The 22,279-nt window shown below is 37.8% G+C and overlaps 1 protein-coding gene across 3 annotated transcripts in view; it reads right to left on the bottom strand.

Annotated features, from left to right (window-relative positions):
- Positions 1 to 22,279, bottom strand: part of PFKFB1 (6-phosphofructo-2-kinase/fructose-2,6-biphosphatase 1) — a 59,828-nt gene that overhangs the window by 33,659 nt on the left and 3,890 nt on the right. The window contains exon 1 of one of the 3 annotated variants that reach the window (XM_016220606.2): positions 4,478 to 4,972. The exons of 1 other annotated variant lie outside the window; for it this stretch is intronic. The gene's annotated coding sequence lies outside the window, so the exon portion shown is untranslated. Of the gene's footprint in view, positions 1 to 4,477; positions 4,973 to 22,279 lie in introns of those variants that run through there. One more of the 3 variants, XM_016220608.2, reaches the window with a different exon arrangement.

Below are 22,279 nucleotides of genomic sequence, written 5' to 3'. Positions count from 1 at the left end.
GGCTAAAAAATCAAGTAAAATAATAATGGACTATATCTTTAAAGGATGCAAGAAATAAATTGTCTCCAGAGAAAAGCACAAAGGGAAGAATCAAGGCAAGAAGATAACAAATCTTCTGAAGATACAAATCATCAGGACCAGACTGATTTATAACACACATGTTGGAATTATCAGGGAATTTAAAATAGCTATGACTACTATGTTAAAGGCTTTATTGGAAAGGTAGACAACATGCAAGATCAGAAAGGTAATTTCATTAGGGGAATGAAAAGTATAAGAAAGAATTAAATGTAAATGCAAGAGAAAAAAGAGATATGAATGCCTTTAATGTGCTCATCAGTGGACTTGATACAGCTAAGAAATCAGCGAACTTGATAGATCAATAGAAATTATACAAACTGAAATGCAAAGAGGAAATAAAGAGTAAAAAACCCCAAGACATCCAAGATCTTTGGGACACTATTAAACAGTGTAATATATGTGTAGAGTATCAGAAGGGGAATGGGGAAGAACAAATATTTGAAGAAATAATTGCCAAAATCTTCCAAAATTAGTGATGGAAACCAAACCATAGAACCAAGTATCTCAGATAACACCAAGCAGGGTAAATAAAATTGTTAAAAGAATCACATATCAAATTCAAACTGCAGAAAATCAGGCAAAAATAAAATACTGAAGGCAGCAAGGAAAAAGGGGTGGGGGGGATATCTTAAAACTGAAAAGTACAATAACAAAAAAACCCTCACTGAATGGATTCAATGACAGAAGAGAAATGATAGAGAAAGGAGTCAGTAAACTCAAAGATCCATTAATAGGAATCATCTAATATGAACAGAGAAATAAAATATTGAAAAAAAGAAGAGATTCATGGGCCTGTGTAGAAAAAAAAGACTAATGTTCATGTTACTGGTGTTCCAGATGGAGAGGAGAAAGAGAAGGGCCTATAAAAGTATTTGAGAAATTATGACCGAAAGATTCCAAAGTTAATGAAAAATATAAACTCGGAGATTCAAGAGGCTGAGTAAACCCTAAATAGGATAAAACCATAAAATCCATTCAGACACAAAATAATCAAATTGCTAAAAACCATGAAAAAGTAATCTTGAAGGTAAATGGAAAAAAATGACACATTATTATAAGGGAACAATAATAATTCAAACGACAGCAGATTTGTTAGTACAAACCATAAAGGCCAAAACAAAGTGGCACAAAATTTTTTAAGTACTGAAATAAAAGAGTTGTCAACCTAGAACTCTATATCCAGCTAAAATATCCATTATCCAAGACCGTGAAATAAAAACTTTCTCAGTGAAGAAAAACTAAGAATTCATAGCTGTCAGACCTTCACTAAGAGAAATGCTAAAAGATTTCTTCAGATAGGAAAGAAATGATACCAGAACAAAGCTAAGAATGCCGGGAATGAAGGAAGTGCAACAGAAATGGTAATTATCTGGGTAAATATAATAGGTTTTTCTGCATTTTTGAGTCATTTAGAACATGCTGGATCCTAGAAAGCAAAAAATAGAACATTGTATAACATTGTAAGATGACAAAATTCAACATCCATTCCTGATGAAAACTCTCAGCAAACTAAGAATATAAGGGAACTTCTTCAACCAGATAAAATATATTTTCAAAAAGGAAAAACTCCTACAGTTAACATATTTTATTTTGATAGACTGAATGATTTCCTAATATCAGGAACAAGGCAAGGATGTCCACTCTCACCATTCCTATTCAACATAGTACTGGAACTCCTAGTCAATATTGTAAGAGGAAAAAAAGGAAATAAAATGCATATGGATTGCAAGGGAAGAAATCAAACTGTTCCTGTTCACAGACAACATGATTGTCTAAGTACAAAATCCCAGGAAATCTACAAAATTCCTCCTAGAACTAATGAGTGCATTTATCAAATTTAAAGGAGACAATGTCAACACACACAAGACAATCATATTTCTATAAACAAGCAATGAACAATTCAAAACTAAAATAAAAAGTAAACATTTATAATAGTTCTAAAAAGATAAAACATTTAGGTATAATACTAAAAACAAACCTGTATAAGATCTATATGCTGAAAACTAGAAAATTCTGCTGAAAGAAATCAGAGAACTAAATATACTGTGTCCATGGACTGGAAGACTAAACATAGTAAATACACTCATTCTCTCCAAATGGATCTATAGATTAAACACAATACCAATAAAAACATCTCATCAGGATTTTTTGAAGATAAAGACAAGCTGATTCTAAAATTAATACAGGAGGGCAAAGGAACTAAAGTGGCTAAAATAATTGGCAACATAAAAACATTTTGGAGGAAATTCCCTACCCGATACTATAAAGCTACAGTACAGTAGTCCTCCCTTATCTGTGGTTTTGCTATTTGTGGTTTCAGTTCCTTGAAGTCAACTGTGGTCCAGAAATATTTAATGGAAAATTCCAGAAATAGTTCTGGCCAGTGTTTCTCAGTGGTTAGAGCATCGCCCGCACACCGAAGGGTCTTGGGTTCAATTCCCTGTCAAGGGCACATACATGGGTTTCAGGTTTGATACCCACCCCAGTTGGGACACATGTGGGAGGCAATCAATAGATGTGTCTCTCTCACATCAATGTTTTTCTCTCTTGTCCCTCCCTCTCCCTTCCACTCTCTCTGAAAAGCAATGGGAAAAATATCCTTGGGTGAGGATTAACAAAAAAAGAGAGAGAGAGAGAGAGAGGGAGGGAGGGAGGGAGGGAGGGGGGGGAGGAAGGGAGGAAGGGGAAGGGGAAGGGGAAGGGGAAGGGGAAGGGGAAGGGGAAGGGGAAGGGGAAGGGGAAGGGGAAGGGGAAGGGAGGGAGGGAGGGAAGGAAGGAAGGAAGGAAGGAAGGAAGGAAGGAAGGAAGGAAGGAAGGAAGGAAGGAAGGAAGGAAGGAAGGAAGGAAGGGGAAAGAAAAAAAGAAAGGAAGAAAGAAAGGACGAAAGAAAGAAAGAAAGAAAGAAAGAAAGAAAGAAAGAAAGAAAGAAAGAAAGAAAGAAAGAAAGAAAGAAAGAAAGAAAGAAGAAAGAAAGAGAAAGAAAGAAGAAAGAAAGAAAGAAAGAAAGAGAAGAAGAAAGAAAGAAAGAAAGAAAGAAAGAAAGAAAGAAAGAAAGAAAGAAAGAAAGAAAGAAAGAAAGAAAGAAAGAAAGAAAGAAAAAGAAAGAGAAAGATTCATAAACAATTCATAAGTTTTAAATTTCGCGTCTTTCTGAGTAGGGTAATAAAATCTCATACCATCCTACTCTGTCCAGCCTGGGACATAAATCATCCCTTTGTCTAGCAAATCCATGCTGTATACACTACCCACCCATATCCATCATCGTTATCAGATTGACAAAATATAGTATCATAGTGCTTGTGTTCAAGTAACCCTTATTTTATTTAATAATGGCTCCAGAGCACAAGAGTAGTTAGTGATGCTGGCAATTCAGACATGCCAAAGAGAAGCCATAAAGTGCTTTCTTTAAGAAGGAGACGACCACTTCCAGTTACAATGTTCTTCCAAAAGGTTTTGGTAAAACAAGGATCAAGGATCCCCAACCATCCACATCATCTGCTTTTGATGTAATGATCCAGGATCACCCCAAGTAGAAGATTCTCCTTCTGACATGTGGTCAGAAGGTCAATATTAGCCTAATGCTATGTCACAATGCCTATGTTATTCACCTCACTTTATCTCATAATATAGGCATTGTATCATCTCACATCATCACAAGAAAAAGAAGGGTGAATACAGTATAATAAGATATTCTGAGATTGAGAGAAAAACCATATTCACATAACTTTTATTACAGTATATTGTTATAATTGTTCTATTTTATTATTGTTGTTGATATTCTCTTCTTGTGCCTAATTTATAAGTTAAACTTTATCATAAGCATGTATGTATAGGAAAAAAACATATTATCTATAGGGATCAGTATTATCTGCAGTTTCAGGAGCCTACTGGGGGTCTTAGAATGTGTCCCCTGCAGATAAGGGGGGACTGCTGTTCTCAAGACAGTGTGGTATTGGCAAAAGGGTAGACAAATACATAAATGGAATAAAACAGAGAACCCAAAAATAGACCCACTCAAATATAGTCAACAGATTTTGGACAAAGGCAGTTCATTGGAAAAAATAGAGTCTTCAACAAATGGTGCTAGAACAATTGGAAGTCCATATGCAACAAATGAACATCATCACATACCTTTTATCTTATGCAAAAAGTAACTCAAAGTGGATTATTGGGCTAAATATAAAATATTAATCTAGAAAACTTCTAAAAGTAAACATAGGATAAAATTTGCATGATATTGGGTTTGGCAATGAGTTGCTAGTTACATTACAAAAAGCACCATCTGAGGGAAGATGGTAGCCTGTGAGAAGCAGCAGAGCGCCCCTGGTCCCAGCCACAAACTCGATTTACTCTTAAAATCCTACGTGGCCAGCTTGGAAAAACCAGAGAAACATACCTGAGTGGACGGAGTGCGAGCGGGGAGCACCGAAGAAGCATCACAGAGTCCGGTAAGAGGGGGGTCGTAGGAAGGGGGAGTCCCCCTGAAGCCTGTGTTGGGCTCCGAGCCCTGAGGCTTGGAGGATGCAAAGCTCCCTCCCCTCGGGAGTGCGGATGGCAGTCAAAAGCGGGGATCCCACACCCCGAGAGACTAGAGGGGAAGGAGCGCCCCGCGCACAGGGCAGAGGGACCCAGGGGAGCTGTGAGCCCCGGAGGGATCAGCGCCTTCCTAGGAAACAAAGCCTCTAATTGCAGGCGCCGCCTTCCTAGCGAGACAAAGCTTCTAGTAGCGACTGGCATCTAATGGTCAGGGCTAATGGTCAGGGCGCTGACAATAGGAAAGTTTGTCCTAAAGTGTGTGGCACCCGAGTAGTAAGGGACCAGAGTACTGCACTGAGCAGCCACACAAGGGACCCTCTGCCTCCCTGTGGGGCATTGTGTTGAGCCCCAGAAAGCACTGAATCTGCATGGCGTGGGGAGGGGAGGAGCCCTCCTGCCCTGAGCTCCCGGGTTCGGAGAGTCTGGGATCTGTGACCAGCCCTGAGGGGTGCCATGGTGGCGCATGGAGCAGCTGCAGCTTTGCTGAGACCAGCGGTGCAGGGAGCTGACTTTGGGTCCCCTCCCACTGGGGGCCTTGGTGCATGGGCTGTGGGACTTTGCAGGGCAGACGCTGCCTTTGTGTTGCTTTGTGTGTTTTTGAATTCTGATCACGGAAATGACTCCCACCTTCCCGACCTGCACTGCAGATAGACCAGTGGAAGCTGGGATTGGGGTCTGCACACTAGAGGGTCTGAGGGGCGGGCCTGGTGCGACCAGCCAACCAGAGCTGAGCAGGGAGGGGCAGAGCCCGCCTGCCTCTCCTGCAGCCAGGAGCGCCACCCCCAATAGGAAAGGGGCGGGTTCCAGCTCACTGAGGTCCCAGAGACACCCTCAGGGCACAGTCCTGAGGGAGAAGGGAGAACAGCTCACAGGAGGACTGTACAAGAATAAGACTCTCAGGGACTGTTGTTTGGGAACTGGAGGAAACACTGAAAACCCCTACTGGGGGATGGGCAGGCAAAGGGCTCACCAGAATGTTCTTTAATCGAACCCACTGAGCCCAGGCTGCTAAAACGGCCCATACAGAAAAGGCAACAGGCTGAGATCAATCTGAAACTCCAGCAGGCCAGAGCCTGGGGAGCTAGAATCAGAGGACAGGGTAGGGACTGAGGAGCTGGCTATGGAGCAGAGACTAACTCCCGCACAGTGAGTGCCTGACAGCGAAACCTCTAAGTAAGGGGAGTGATACCCTGAGCTACACTAGCCACCCTGCACCCTAAAGACTTTACAGAAGACTCTGGAGTAAGACCAGGCAACTACAAGGTTGCAAAATAGCTGACAAGAGGAGGTGGTCCACGGAGAGCCTCATATCAACCATCTACCTAAGGACACCAGAGCCCAACCTAGACGGCTCCTCACATTGGCTGATACACAAATACCTCCCAGGAGAATGGAGAGCAGCCCACAAAACAGTGTGCCTCAGACAACATAAGCTACCCAGAAGAAACCCACCTGATTGGCTTTTTTTTTTTCTCTGTTGTTTTTGTTTGTTTTGTTTTGTTTTGGGGTTTTTAAAAATTTTTTTGCATGTTTGTTTGTTTGTTCTCTTTTTCCTTTAGGAAGAAGACAAAGGGGGAATAATTATTTTTTATTCTTTTTAAATTTTATAATAATTAAAAAAAAATTTTTTTTTTTAAATATTTTTTAACTAAATTTTTCCGCTTTTTTTATAAAAGAATTTTGTTTTGCTTAGCTTGTTTTTAGTTTTCTTTCTCTTGTTTTGTTTATTTGCTTTGTTTTGTTTTATCCTTGCTTCAACTATCAAGACTTTCTTGATATCCCTGCTTAATGACTGAGACTTGATCATTATAACCAAGTTTACTGCTTTCCTTTATAGTTTCCCCCAAATCTCTTATCAGACTCCCTCTCTGCCCAGGCTTTATCTCTCTCTCCCCTCTCGATCCATTGGCATAACTTTTTTCTTTTCCTTCCTTTTCTTTTCTTTTCTTTTCTTTTCTTCTTTTCTTTTCTTTTCTTTTCTTCTTTTCTTTTCTTTTCTTTTCTTTTCTTTTCTTTTATTCTTTTCTTTTCTTTTCTTTTCTTTTCTTTTCTTTTTTCCCTTTGTGTTCTTCTTCTTTTCTTTCATTCTTTTCTTATCCTCCATTCTGTCTTCCTGTCTTTCTGTTCAGTTGTTAGTTTCTCTTCTTTTTATTTTTTATGTTATTTTCTCATTTTCAACTATTATCCTATTCCTATTCTCTCCCCCAATTTTTTCCTGGACCTTCTTTCAGAATCTTTTCTCTGCCTCTATTATCTTCCAGTAGCTTCTTTATTTTATATATTCTAGTTTATTATTATTGTTTTCTAAATATTCACCACTGTTAAAAACAATTACTTCTCTCTCTCTCGGCATTACTTTTCTTTCTCTCTTTTTTTTAAGTTGTGTGTGTGTGTGTGTGTGTGTGTGTGTGTGTGTTCTCCCTTCACTCTCCAAGTTCTATTTTCCCTTGGGTTGTTTTCATTGTGACTATCAAGATATTTTGTAAGATACTCTGTGTTTTCTGGAAGTTTAGTTATGTATTGTCCTGCCTTGCCAGTACCCATACAACAGCTTACACGACGAGGTTGGGGCTGAGACACACAGTTAGCCAACCTGAGAGGAGAGTCCTCCCAAGGACTGGTCAAAGACAAGCTAGACACAACCACAACAGGAGAACATAAAGAAACCACAAAAGGGACACCCACAAAAGGGACATGCCTAGAGCAAAGAGCTCAGAAGTATAACGAAAACACAACTCTGGGCTCCACTGGACTCAAAAGACAAAATCTCACCCCACAAGACTGGGAGACAGCAAATATATCTAATATATAAATACAAACACTAAGACCTACCAAAGTGGGGAGACAAAGAAACAACCCCCAAATTAAAGGAAATATCGCCAGAAAAGGTCAATGATGAGATGGAGTTAAGCAAGCTATCAGAAACAGAGTTCAGAGTATCGATTATGAAGATGTTCAAGGAACTTAATGAGAAAAACAAGGCAATAGAGGATAAAACTGAGGATTTTAGGGAAAACATGAAAAAATAGATACATAACATAAAAATCAGACAGACATAAAGAATGCTGTATCTGATATCAAGAATACACTGTAAGGAAATAAAAGCAGGCTCAATGAAGTAGAGGATATAATAAATGACTCAGAAGATAAGGTAGAAAAAAATCACTCAATCAGAGCAGCAAAAAGAAAACAGACTTGAAAAGCATGAGGACAGTCTAATGGAACCTTGGGAAAACATGAAACAAAACAATATTCGCATTATAGGAGTGCCAGAGGGGGAGGAAAGAGAGCAAGGGATAGAGAACTTGGTGGAGGAAATAATGACAGAAAACTTCCCTATGCTGGTGAGGGAGAAAGCCACACAAGTTCAAGAAGCACAGAGGATTCCAAACAAGAGGGACCCAAAGAGACCCACTCCAAGACACATCATAATTAAAATGGCAAATGTCAAGGACAAAGAGAAAATATTAAGGGCTACAAGAGAGAGACAAGCAGTGATTTACAAGGGACCCCCATAAGGCTAACAGCTGACTTTTCAACAGAAACTCTTCAGGCCAGAAGGGAGTGGCATGAAGTTCTCAATGTAATGAAAAGTAAGAACATGCAACCAAGATTGCTTTATCCAGCAAGGCTATCATTTAAAATTGAAGGTGAAATAAAGGACTTCCCAGACAAAAAAAGGCTAAAGAAGTTCAGTACCACCAAACCAGCATTGCAAGAAATGCTAAAAGGACTTCTCTAAGAAAAAGACGGAATAGAGACAGAAAGGTACATTAGCATAAAGAGGAAAAATGACAGTGAATACATTTATATTAATAGTAACCTTAAATGTAAACAGAATAAATGGCCCAATCAAGAGACATAGAGTAGCTGAATGGATAAGAAAACAGGACCCAAATATATGCTGTCTACAGGAGACCCACCTGAGAGCAAAAGATTTACACAGGCTAAAAGTGAAGGGATGGAATAAAATATGCCATGCAAATGGAAAGGAAAAGAAAGCTGGAGTAGCAATACTTACTTCTGATAAAACAGACTTCAAAATAAAGACCATAACAAGAGACAGAGATGGTCACTACATAATACTAAAGGGATCAATCCAACAGGAGGAAATAACCCTTATAAACACTTATGCACCCAATATAGGAGCACCTAAATATATAAAAAATTTCTTGGGGGACTTTAAGGGGGAGAATGAGAGCAACACAATCATAGGGGGGGACTTCAACATCCCACTGTCAGCATTGGACAGATCATCAAGACAAAAAATGAGCAGGGAAACACAGACCTTAAATGACTCACTAGACCTAATGGATTTAATTGACATTTACAGAACATTTCATCCCAAAGCAGCAGAATACACATTCTTCTCAAGTGCACAAGGAACATTCTCAAATATAGACCACATGTTAGGGTACAAGGCAAGTCTCTACAAATATAAGAAGATTGAAATCATATCAAGCATCTTCTTGGATCACAATGCTATGAAACTAGAAATCAACCGCTATAAAAAAACTTAAAAATATTCAAACACATGGAGGCTAAATAGCATGTTATTAAACAATGAATGGGTTACCAATGAGATCAAGGAAGAAATCAAACACTTCATGGAAAATAACAAAAATGACCAGGCAACAACCCAAAATCTATGGGACACAGCAAAAGCAGTCCTGAGAGGAAAATTTATAGCATTACAGGCCTATCTCAAGAAACAAGAAAAAGATCTAATGAACCATCTAACACAACAACTAAAAGAACTAGAACGAGAACAGCAAGAAAAGCCCTGAGGAAGTAGAAGGAAGGAAATAATAAAGATCAGAGCAGAAATGAATGACATAGACTAAAAATGCAATACAAAAAAATCAATGAAACCAAGAGCTGGTTCTTTGAATAGATAAATACGATTGATGCTCCTTTAGCCAGACTCACTAACAAAGAGAGAGGACCCAAATAAATAAAATCAGAAATGAAAGAGGCGATATCACAACTGACCCAACAGAAATACAAAGAATTGTAAGAATATACTATGAGCAACTATATGCCAACAAATTGGACAACATGGAGGAAATGGACAAATTCCTAGAAGCATACAGCCTTCCAAAGCTGAATCAAGAAGAGGCAGGAAACCTGAATAGGCAGATTGCCGCGGTCCAGCCGCAGCGGGAGTCAGGGGTGCTGAAGGTGGGCAAGGCGTCGGCGCTGGGAGACAGCAGACTACACGACTTGGAGGTGGTGTGACACTGTTTCACTTTATTGAGAATCAACATAATCTTTTATAGTTTCTTTTTTGGCTATGATTACATTTTTTCGGTTAGCAAGCAAGAAATATTATTCACAGGTTAAACAATACAAGTTTCGATTTCATCAGAACGGAACAATTTTTACTTTTATTTTTTAGAATAGAGGAGAAAGGAAAAATCAGTGACCTATACAGTGATAGATGTGGCTTTGTTTGCAGCAGTAATATATTAGTTTGTGAGACAGAAATTTTATATAATGTTTGCCTGTGGTTACTACTTCTTCCGATTATATTTTAACTATGGACCTATTCTTAAGCTATTATATTCTTCTTGCCATTTTCTTCTACGAACAGAGTGCCTTTTGCCATAGCTATTGATTAACTGCTTAAGAATGCTTTTCTTTTGTTTCTTTGGGAGCAAGCACCAGCGTGGCCGCTGCCTTGCCAAGCATTTCATGAAGGGCAAGTTCTCATACTGAACATGCCTTCCATTTACATTAACTGTTCTGATACCGTTCTCATTGTAAGCACCTGTCTAAGGCGGAGGAGGGTCTGGTAGCCTTTTCATACTGTTAGTCCTTTTTAGGGGGATGCCGTAATCTGCCATTTATTCTATGTGCTACCCAGGGTGGTCCTTGTGCAGTAGGCAAGGGGCGATGGCCTTTTTCTTGTCCTCGACTAATCTTGCAATCACAGGCGGAGGCACTTGAGGATAGGTGGCTGCATGAGCTCAGCTTTCTCTAGTTCCTCCATGAATTCCTTATTGGGGGCGCCAGGGGGAGTTTTCCTAGCTTCTTCTAATAACAATTTGTTAAAGCATCCGGCACATGTGATAGTGACTGGACTTGGGGAAATCGGTATTTCTTCAGAAGTGAGAACATTGTTTACCATTCCCAGGTTAGCTATTGATTTTACGACCCAAAATCCCCCTCCAAGGAGGAGAAGAGATAGTCCCATTAAGCCAATTACTCCCACCCACATGCCATGTTCTCTCCTCAGAAGACGCCTTCCTTGAAGCTTCCCCTCCACGTCCGGATTTTGTCAGACGACATGGTTGGGAGAGGACGCGGCAGCAGATAACAGCTAATGAAATCAAAGTAGTAAAAAAACTCCCAGCAGTTCCATTTTAAATTTTTTGAGGAACCTCCATACTGTTTTCCATACTGGTTGCACCAGTCTGCATTCCCACCAGCAGTGTACTAGGGCTCCCCTTTCTCCACACCCTCTCCAGCATTTGTCATTCGTTTTGTTGGTAGCCATTCTGACAGGTGTGAAGTGATACCTCATTGTGCTTTCATTTGCATGTCTCTGATGATTAGCAACGTTGAGCATTTTCTCATATGTCTCTTGGCCATCTGTATGTCCTCTTTGGAGAAGTGTCTATTCAGGTCCTTTGCCCATTTTTTAATTGGATTATTTGTCTTCCTCTTGCTGAGTAGCGTGAGTTCTTTGTACACTTTGGAAATTAGCCCCTTATCAGGTGTATCCTTGGCAAATATATTTTCCCAGACCATGGGGTTCCTTTGTATTTTGAGGCTGTTTTCTTTTGCTGTGCAGAGCTTTTTAGTTTGATGTAGTCCCATATGTTTATTTTTTCTTTTATTTCTCTTTCCCTAAGAGATGTATCAGTAAAAATTCCACTACGTGGGATGTCTGTGACTTTACTGCTCTGTTTTCTTCCAGGATTTTTATGGTTTTGTGACTTACATTTAAGTCTTTTATCCATTTTGAGTTTATTTTAGTGTGTGATGAAATTTGGTGGTCAAGTTTTATTTTTTTGGCATGTAGCTGTCCAATTTTCCCAGCACTACTTATTGAAGAGACTTTCTTTACTCCACTGTATGTTCTTGCCTCTTTTGTCAAATATTAACTCTCCATGATGGCATGGGTCCATTTCTGGGGTCTCTGTTCTGTTCTATTGATCTATATGTCTGGTGTTGTAGCAATACCAGGCTGTTTTGATTAAAATGTCTTTGTAGCACAGTTTGATATCCGGTAATGTGATCTCTCCCACTTTGTTCTTTTTTCTCAAGATGGCTGCAGCTATTCCGGCTTTTTTTGGTTCCATATAAATTTTTGAATTGTTTGTTCTAGATCTGTGAAATATACTGTTAGTATTTTAATAGGAATTGCATTGAATCTATAAATTGCTTTGGGTAGTATGGACATTTTAATGATATTAATTCTTCCAATCCTTGACCATGGTATATTCCACTTGTTTAAATCTTCCTCTATTACTTTTTTCAATGTCACATAGTTTTCCGAGTACAGGTCTTTTACATCCTTGGTTAAGTTTATTCCTAGGTATCTTATTTTTTTAGTTGCAATGGTAAATGGGATTTTTTTTTTAGTTCCTTTCTCTGAAAGTTCATTGTTGGTGTATAAGAATGTCATTGATTCCCAGATGTTGATTTTGTATCCAGCTAACTTGCCAAATTCGTTTATCAAATCTCGTAGTACTTTGATGGAGTCTTTAGGGTTTTGTATGTACAATATCATGTCATCTGCAAATAATGACAGTTTTACTTCCTCCTTTCCAATTTGGATACCTTTTATGTTTTCTTCCTGTCTGATGGCTGTGGCGAGGACTTCCAGTACTATGTTGAATAAGAGTGGTGAAAGTGAACATCCCTGTCTTGTTCCTGTTTTTAATGGAAATGGTTTTAGTTTTTGCCCATTGAGTATGATGTTGGCTGTAGGTTTGTCATATATGGCCCTTATTATGTTGAGGTATGATCCCTCTATTCCTACTTTGCTGAGAGTTTTTATCATAAATGGGTGATGGATTTTGTCAAATGCTTTATCTGCATCTATTGATATGATCATATGATTTTTGTCCTTCATTTTGTTTATGTGATGTATCACATTTATTGATTTGCGGATGTTGTACCAGCCCTGCATCCCTGGAATAAATCCCACTTGGTCATGGTGTATGATCATTTTAATGTATTGCTGGGTCTGATTTGCTAGTATTTTAGCATCTATGTTCATCAAGGATATTGGCCTGTAATTTTCTTTCTTTGTAGTGTCTTTATCTGGTTTTGGGATTAGGATGATTCTGGCCTCATAAAAAGAGTTTGGGAGTTTTCCCTCCTCTTGATTTTTCTGGAATCGTTTGAATAGAATAGGTGTTCATTCTTCTTTGAATGTTTGGTAAAACTCGCCTGTAAATCCATCTGGTCCAGGCCTTTTGTTTGCTGGGAGTTTTTTGCTTACTGCTTCAATTTCATTAGCTGTTATCTGCCTCTTCAGGTTTTCTGCCTCTTCTTGATTCAGCTTTGGAAGGCTGTATGCTTCTAGGAATTTGTCCATTTCACCCAGGTAATTTTAAGTAGTACAATATTTTACACAGGTTTTCATATAGTAAAAAATATCCAGGAATATTTTCATTTCTGGCATTATTTTAGACTAGATTTTAAAGAACCCTTCTTAGTACAAAACACCCAGAAAATACTGAATTTAAAACAAATTAAACATGGCTGAGCTGGTATTGAAAGTAATGGAAATCCTCAGAGGCCAGAAATGAGAAAAAAGTACAGATCTGAGAGATAAACTAGCACTGAAATCTATGTTTACTTTGGTCGCCTGGAGCAATGTTTTACAAACTATGGATCATAAACCCATCATAGGCCATGAAATCAATGTAGCAAGTCCAATAGGCAGCATATACTATAGACTCTAATGACTCTGTGCCTCTTGTTATTCATGGCATTGTGTAGCCACTTCCCCTGGAGTGTGGGCTAAATCTAAGGACTTGTTTTTAACTGATGCAATACTACAAATGGGATGGGATATCACTTCTGAAATTTTATCACAGACTCTGGCCTATATCTTGTTGGTGCTATCTTACTCTCTCACGTGTTTTCTCAGATGGAAGCCAGCTGTGTGTATGGTGGTTACCAGAGGGGAGTGGAGGGAGGATGAAGTGGGTAAAGGGGTAAATTATGTTGAGGGAAGGAGACTAGTCTTTGGGTGGTGAGCACATAGTGCCATATATAGATGATGTATTATAAATCTGTACACCTAAAGTTTATATATTATTAACCAATGTTACTCCAATAAATTTAATTAAACTGATAGAGCTGAAAAGAGATATAGACAAATCCACAAGTATATTTTAGGGCTCCAACACACTCTCAGCAATTAATAGAATTATTAGAGAATCATCAAGAAATATAGAAGAGGGGAGATTAAAGATCGTGGCAGACTAAGTGGAAGCTACACTGACACTCCCAGGACCAAACTGGAATTACAACTAAAATATAGAAAAACCATCCTGAATAATCAACTGCAACTGAAGATGAGCTGGAGAGCACCCTCATAACTAAGGAGGAAAAGTGAAGACTGCATAGAGACCGGTAGTAAGTGTGCAGGCGTGAGAGGGATGGCTGGGCTCCCAAAGGCAGCAGCTGATGGTCCGGAGAGATATCTCAGCTGTGGGGGGGGGGGCTTCCCACTGAGAACTCTGGGGTCTAAACCCCAAGCTGGGCTCCCCACCCAAGAGCACCAGAACTGAGAAAGGTGCCCACATAACATTTGGCTGTGTAAAGCAGCAGGGTTTCTGTCTGCTAGAGAGAGGCAGCTGGAAATGCAGGCACCTTTTTAAAGAATCAATGCACAAAGTTTTGTGTGCAGCCACTGACCTTGGGCTCCAGCAGAGGGAGGGCAGTGTGGACTGGACATGTGTGAGGAGAATCTAGGTTTGTGGGCTCTGGAGATTACGATCAGAAGGCACCCACCTGGATTCCTGTGCCAAGTCAATGCCCCTTACTGCAGAGGACATCTTTCTCAGGCTGACAATTAGCTGCTTTTGCCTGGGAGGGGGGGGGGAGCAATTGGCCCACCCTGCTGGAAAACCTCTCACCCTACCCAGAGGAGTTTCTGCAGCCTCAGGCTCATTAAGAGAATCAGATTAATCAGCCTGCAGGCAGAGGCAGGTCTCAGAGTGCTTTGAGTTTTTTGCCTGATATGCTTCTGGACCTGGGCCTTGGAAAAGCAGACTTTTGGGTGCTTCTTGGTCCTGTCCAACTGCACCCAGCCACAGCAGAGGAGACCTCAAGCTGAGGGTTGTTGATAGCTCCAAACAGGGTACTCAGGGCTAGTCACAAACTGCGTCTGACATTGGCCTGCATCAGAGACCCTCCAAAAAGACTGAGAGTCCTAGCATATCTGCTTAATACAAACCCAAACAGGCAGCCAAAATGGGGAGACAAAAAACAAGCCCCAAATGAAAGAACAAAAGGAGTCTCCAGGAAAAGAGCTAAATGAAATGAAAATAAGCAATCTATCAGATATAGAGTTAAGAACACTGATTGTAGGGATGCTCAACAGCATGAGAAAAGATACGGAAACTATGAAGGAAATGAAGAATGACATAGCAGAAATAAAGGATACACTGGAAGAAATAAAAAACAGATTAGAGGAAGCTGAGGATTGGATCAGTGAATTCGAAGACAGGATAGAAAAAAATCAATCAGAGACCCAAAAGGAAAACACAATTAAAAAACAGGAGGACAGTCTAAGGGAGCTATGGGACAAGATGTCAAAAGTAAGCAAAGGTTAGAGAACATGTTTGAAGAAATAATGGCAGAAAAATTCCCTAACCTGGTCAAGGAAAAAGTCACACAAGTTCAGGAAGCACAGAGAGTCCCAGCGAAGAAGAATCAAGAGATCCACACCCAGACACATCATAATTAAAATTCCAAGAATTCAAGACAAAGAATCTTAAAGGAAGCTAGAGAAAAGCAATTTGTTACCTACCAAGGAGCTCCCATAAGGCTGTCAGCTGACTTCTCATCAGAAACTCTACAAGCCACAGGGGAATGGCATGAAGTATTCAAGGTAATGCAAAACAAGGATCTGAAACCAAGACTACTCTATCCAGCAAGGCTGTCACTCAAAATAGATGGTGAAATAAAGAGATTCCCAGCCCAGCTGGGCATGGCTCAGAGGCTGAGCATTCACCTAAAATCCACAAGATTCCTGGTCAGGGTGTATACCTGGGTTGCAGGCTTGATCCCCAGTCAGGAGAGTGCAGGAGGCAGCCGATCAATGACGACTCTCTCATCATTGATGTTTCTATCTCTCCCTCTCCCTCTCCCTTCCTCTCTCTGAAATCAATACAGATATTTTTTTTTAAAAAAGAGCTTCCCAGACAAAAAAGGACTAAAGGAGTTTATCACCACCAAACCAGCATTGCAGGAAATGTTAAAGGGCCTGCTGTAATTAGAAATAGAAATAGAGAGAAAGCGAAATATAGGCATAAAGAATTAAAATGGCAAGAGATAAATATCTATCAATAATAACCTTACATGTAAATAGATTAAATGCTCCAATAAAAAGATATAGGGTGGCTGAATGGATAAGAAAACATGACCCAAATATATGCTGTTTACAAGACACCCATCTCAAAACAAAAGACTCACTCAGGATGAGAATGAAGGGATGGAAAATTTTCCAGGAAATAGAAATGAAAAAAAAAAGCTGGGATAGCAATACGCATGAATAGACAAAATAGACTTCAAAATGAAGACCATAACGAGAGACAAGAAAGGTCATTATATAATACTAACGGGAACAATTCAACAAGAGGATATAACCCAGGTAAACATATATGTACCCAATATAGGAGCACCTAAATTTATAAAAAACTTCTAGAGGACTTTAAGGGAGAGATCAACAGCAATACAGTCCTACTAGGGTTCTTTAACACCCCATTGATTTCACTGGATAAGTCTTCTAAACAAAAAAATCAAGGAAACAGTGACCCTAAATGACACACTATATCAGATGGATTTAATTGACATTTACAGAACATTCCACCCCAAAGCTGAAGAATATACATTCTTCTCAAGTGCACATCAGTAGTTGAATGGATAAAAAAGCTGTGGTACATTTACACCATGGAATACTATGCAGCTGTAAAAAAGAAGGATCAGTTATCCTTTAGGACAGCATGGAGGGAACTGGAGAGTATTATGCTTAGCAAAATAAGCCAGTCAGAGAAAAACAGGTATCACATGATCTCACTCATATGTGGAATGTAACAAACAAAATAAACTGATGAACAAAATAGATCCAGAGACATAGAAGCATGGAACAAACTGAGGGATCTCAGAGGGAAGGTGGGGAGTGGGGGAGTGGGTGGGGAGAGAGTAATCCAAGAATTTATATGTCACAGACATTGGACGCAGATATTATTATGGGGAAGGCCTGGGAATGGGGTGGATGTGAGTTGGAAGGGATCAATGGGGGGGGAAAAGGGGACATCTGTACTACTTTCAACAATAAAGATAAATTAAAAAAAAGAAATATATAAGAACTAAACACAATCACTTAGCAGAATCTAACTGATACGTATAAAACACTACACACATAAACACCAGAATAAATATTTTGTTCAAGTGCCCATGGTACATTTACGATGTTCTGAAACATTAAACAATACTCAAGTCTCTAAACACTTGAAAATTAAAGAGCATACTTCTAAATAATCCATGATTGAAAAAAGAAGTCTCAAAAGGAAATTTTACAATATGCATAAAGCTGATTGAAAGTAAAAATACAACTCAAAAATATGAGAAATGCAGCTGAAGCAGTACTTACAGGGGAATTTATAGCACTAAATATTTATCTTGGAAACAAGAAAAAAGTCTCAAATCAATAATCAAAGTTCCCACTGCAAAAAACTGAAAAATAAAAGTAAAATAAACAAAAGCAAGCAGAAGGAAGGTAATAATAGATAAGAGCAGAAATCAATGACATCGAAGTAAATAAATAAATAAATAAATAAAAAGCTGATTCCTTAAAAAATGAAATGTATAAACCTCTAGCAAGACTGACAAATAAAAAAAGAGGACACATATCATAAATGAAATAAAGAATATCACTATATATCCTGAAGTCATTAAAATGCCAATAAGGGAATGCTACATACAATTTTACACTTATACATTTGACTACTTAAAACATATGAACCAATTCCTTGAAAACCACAACCTCCCACAACTTAACCAAGATCAAATAGACAATTTGAACAGTCCTATAACCATTAAAGTAATTGGATTAAAAACAAAATCTCCAGAAATAGAAATCTCAAGGCCCAGATGTATTTGTTTGAGAAGTCTACCACACATTTAAAAAGGAATTAATGCAATTTTTATACAATATCTTCAAGAAAACAAGAAGGCGGCGGTACATTCCCAGGTACTTTTATGAGGTCATAGTTACCCTGGCCTCTGGTAACCAGAATTTCTAGAGATACCAAAACAAGACAAAAAAATACCAAAAAGCCCTATAGTCCAGCCTCTCTCATAAACTTAAATGCAAAAATCCTCAAGAAAATATTGGCAAATAGAGTCCAGCATCACATCAAAAGAATCATAGTGGAATTCTGTCCAAGTATGCAAGGTTAGATGACATGTTCAAAAGCATCAATCAACATGATCCATGATATTAACAAACTAAAGAAGAAAAATATATCAATTCATAAAGAAAAAACACTTCATTGATGATAAAATTTATTGGCAAGTTAAGAATAGAGGTGAATTACTTAAACTTGATAAGGAACTTCTATAACAAAAACCTATCATTATCATTAGCCTTAAATGTGAAAGACTAAATGCTTCTCCCCTAAGATCAGAAACAAATAAGGATGTCCACTCTACACTCTTTTGACATAGTACTGAAAATTCTGACCAGAGCAATGAAGCAGTAAAAGGAAATAAAAGGTGTATAATTTGAAAAAGAATAAATAAAATATTCCCTGTATGCAGATGTCATGATGATATACATTAGAAATTCCCCCAAACTATAAAAAATCCTAGAATTAACAAGTGAGTTCAGCAAGGTTGCAGGATCCAAGGTCAATGCACAAAAATCAATTGTGAGACTTTCACTTCTATAATTAGGAGCTACATGCACCTACTCCCCAGTGAAACAAGCAAAGCTGGCAAACATAAGAAAACAACTTTTTTGTTTAAAAATAAAATTAGAGCAATCAGTTAGTAAGTAGTGGAGCCTAGAGCATAATAGCAGTTGAGACTGACAGTTTAATAGACAGATCAGGCCTGGAAAGAGAGTCAAAATGAGCCCAATGGCTCCAAAAGCAACACCACAGGGAAATAGACCTCATTAAAATATCCTAACCAAGTCACAGAGCAAAGAGTTATACAGATATGTATTGCTCAACAGTGGGGATATGCTCTGAGCAATGTGTCATCGGTCAATTCTGTCACTGTGTGAACATCATAGAGTGCACTTATACAACCTAGATGGTATAGCACACACCTAGGCTATATGGTATAGTCTATTGCTCCTAGGCTACAAACCTGTACAGCATGTTAGTGTACTGAATACTGTAGGCAATTATACCCCAATGGTACATATTTGTGTATCTAAACATAGAAAAGAAACATATGTAAAAATTAACTCAAAATGGACCAAAGACCTAAATATAAGAGCTAAAACTATACAACTCTTAGAAGAAAACCTGAACATAAATCTTTGTGATTTTGGATTAGATGTTTTTTATAACACCTAAATCAAAAGCAACAAAAGAAACAATACGTAAATTGCACTTCATTAAAATGAAAACTTTGTGCTTCAAAAGATACTGTCAAGAACATGAAAAGACAACCCACAGAATGGTAGTAAATATTTGCAATTCATGTATCTGATAAGAGCTTAGTTTCCGGAGTATATAAAGAATTCTTACAAATCAATACAAATAAAAAGACAAATAATTTAATTTTTAAAAAATGGGCAAAGTATTTGAATAGATGTTTCTCCAAAGAAGATAAAGAAATGGCCAATAAGTACAACAAAAAATGCTCATCATTAGTCATTAATGAAATGCAAATGAGAATAACAATGAGAAATTTCATATCCACTTAGAATCGCTATAATAAAAAAGGACAACAAGTGTTAGTGAAGATATAGAGAAATTGGAACTCTCATATTTTGCTTTTGGGGATGTAAAATGGTGAAACTACTTTGAAAAATAGTTTGGCAGTGTCTCAAAGTATTATATAATAGTCCCTACTTATCCTGGGTATCGCTTTCTGTGGTTTCAGTTACCCAAGCTCAACCACCATCTGAAAATATTAAATGGAAAATTCCAATAATAAACAATTCATAAGCTTAAAATTGCACACCATTTTGAGTAGCATAATGAAATGTCACACCATCCAGCTCCGTCCTGCCCAAGACATAAATCATCCCTTTGTCCAGCATATCCATGCTGTGTACATCACCAGTCTGTTAGTCACATAGTGTCCTTCTCAGTTATCGGACCAACGTCATGGTATCAAACTGCTAGTGTTCAAATAAACCTTTTTTTACTTAATAATGGACCCAAAGCACAAGAATAGTGTTGCCGGCAATTTGGATATGCCAAAAGGAGCTGTAAAGTGAAAAGGTGAGTATAGTACCATATGATATTTTGTGAGAGAGAAACTAAATTCACATAACCTTTATTACAATATGTTATAATTATTTTATTTTCATTGTTAATCTCTTACTGAAATTAATTTGTAAATTAACCGTTATCGTAAGTATGTGTGTGTAGGGAAAACAATAGTATATATAGGTTTCAATACTATCTGTAGTTTCAGGCACCCGCTAATGCTGAGGGTATTAGAATCCCCTGTGGCTAAGGGAGGACTGCTGTAGATAGAGTTACCACATTACTCAGCAATTCCATTCCTAGGTATACAAAAACTTGTACAAGAATGTTCATGGCAGTATTATTCATAACAACCCATCAATTCATGAATGGATAAACAAAATGTGGTATATACATACAATGGAATATAATTGAGCTATAAAAAAGGATGAAGAATCTATATATATTACTACATGAATTAACTTAAAAATATTATGCCCAATGAAAGAAGCCAGATACAAAAGGCAACATATTGTTTGATTCCATTTATATGAAATGTCCAGACTAGGCAAATCTGCAGAGATAATATTAGTGGTTGCCAGGGGCTGAGGGGAGAGGGGAATCTGGAATAATTCTAAAGGGTATGTGGTTTCTTTTGGGGGTGATGAAATGTTCTGGAATTAGTGGGGATGCTATACAACCATGTGAATATACTAACCACCACTAAGTTGTACATTTTAAAATGGTGAACTTTATGGTATGTGAATTATATCTCTATTAAAAACAATTTTTTAAAAAGTATAGGAAAAGATATACCAGGCAAATATTAATATAAATAAAACTAATATGTATATTAATATCAGAAAAAATTGATTGCAGAACAAAATGCCAGTGATACCAGATCAATACTAGATTACCAGAAATAAATAAGCTCCTTACAGATCAATAAAATGTTCAAGTCACCAGGAAGATATAGCAATTCTAAAGTTGTTTATAACTATTTACAAAGCTTCAATAGTGACACAGTTACAAGGAAACTTTAACAAAATTTGCATATCAATAAGCAGCCAAAACTCCAGAAAAAATATAGAGCATTTAGCCAGATAAACAAACAAGACTTAAGTATATAGTACACTGAACCCAACTGTAAAATGTACATTTTTTTCAAGTGCTCATAGAACATTCACCAAAACCTTTCATATGTTACACTATAAAGAAAATCTCAGTAGATTTCAAAGAACTGAAATCATACAAAGTTTGTTTTGTGAAGAGAATGAAATCAGACTGGAAATAGCAAGGGCACTGATCTGTTAAACAGAAACTTGCCCTAGCCCAAGGTCTGGCAGGGATTAAGGGATGCCTCCTGCTGTGCCAGGCATTAACCCTTTAGTTGCAAGATGATAATTAGTAGGTCCCAGCAATCCTGGAAAAGGGACTGAGATGGTCAGGACAAGTGGGTAAGTGTCGGAGAAACTAAGAAACCTTGAGCAGTGCTTACTTACCCAATTTTCTGGAAATATTTTACAAATTCATATGTCCTTACAATTGTGCATCTGTGGAATATCAGCCCTGTTTAATAGGCCAATTATAGCATTAGAAGCTTATATTTTAAAAAGTCTGAAAATTAATGAACTGAGCATCCAACTCCAGAAGTTAAAAAAGAACAGCAGAATAAATTCAAAGAAAATGAAAGAAATAGGATAATAAGAAAAATAGTTGACTAGAAAACAAAAACATACAGAAAGAATAAAAAAGCCAAAGGTCGATTATTTTTAAAACCTCATAAAAGTAACAAACTTCTGGAAAGATTGATCAAGAGGAAAAAAGATATGGTAAAAATAAACAATATTAGAACAAAAGAGAGGATATATGTGCAAATGCAATAGAGATTTTTAAAATATAAAGATAGGAACTTTATGCAAATAAATTTGAAAATTGATGTGAAATAGAAAAAATTCTAGAAAGCCATAACTTAACAAAACCGACAAGTAGAAATAGCAAACTGGAGTGATTCAATAATTATTCAACAGATTGTATCA

The sequence above is a fragment of the Miniopterus natalensis genome, chromosome X (genome assembly GCF_054644295.1).
Source record: "Miniopterus natalensis isolate mMinNat1 chromosome X, mMinNat1.hap1, whole genome shotgun sequence".
NCBI lineage: Eukaryota > Metazoa > Chordata > Mammalia > Chiroptera > Miniopteridae > Miniopterus > Miniopterus natalensis.
The sequence above is the reverse complement of the archived record's forward strand: the minus strand, read 5'-3'. Positions and strand labels throughout refer to the sequence as shown.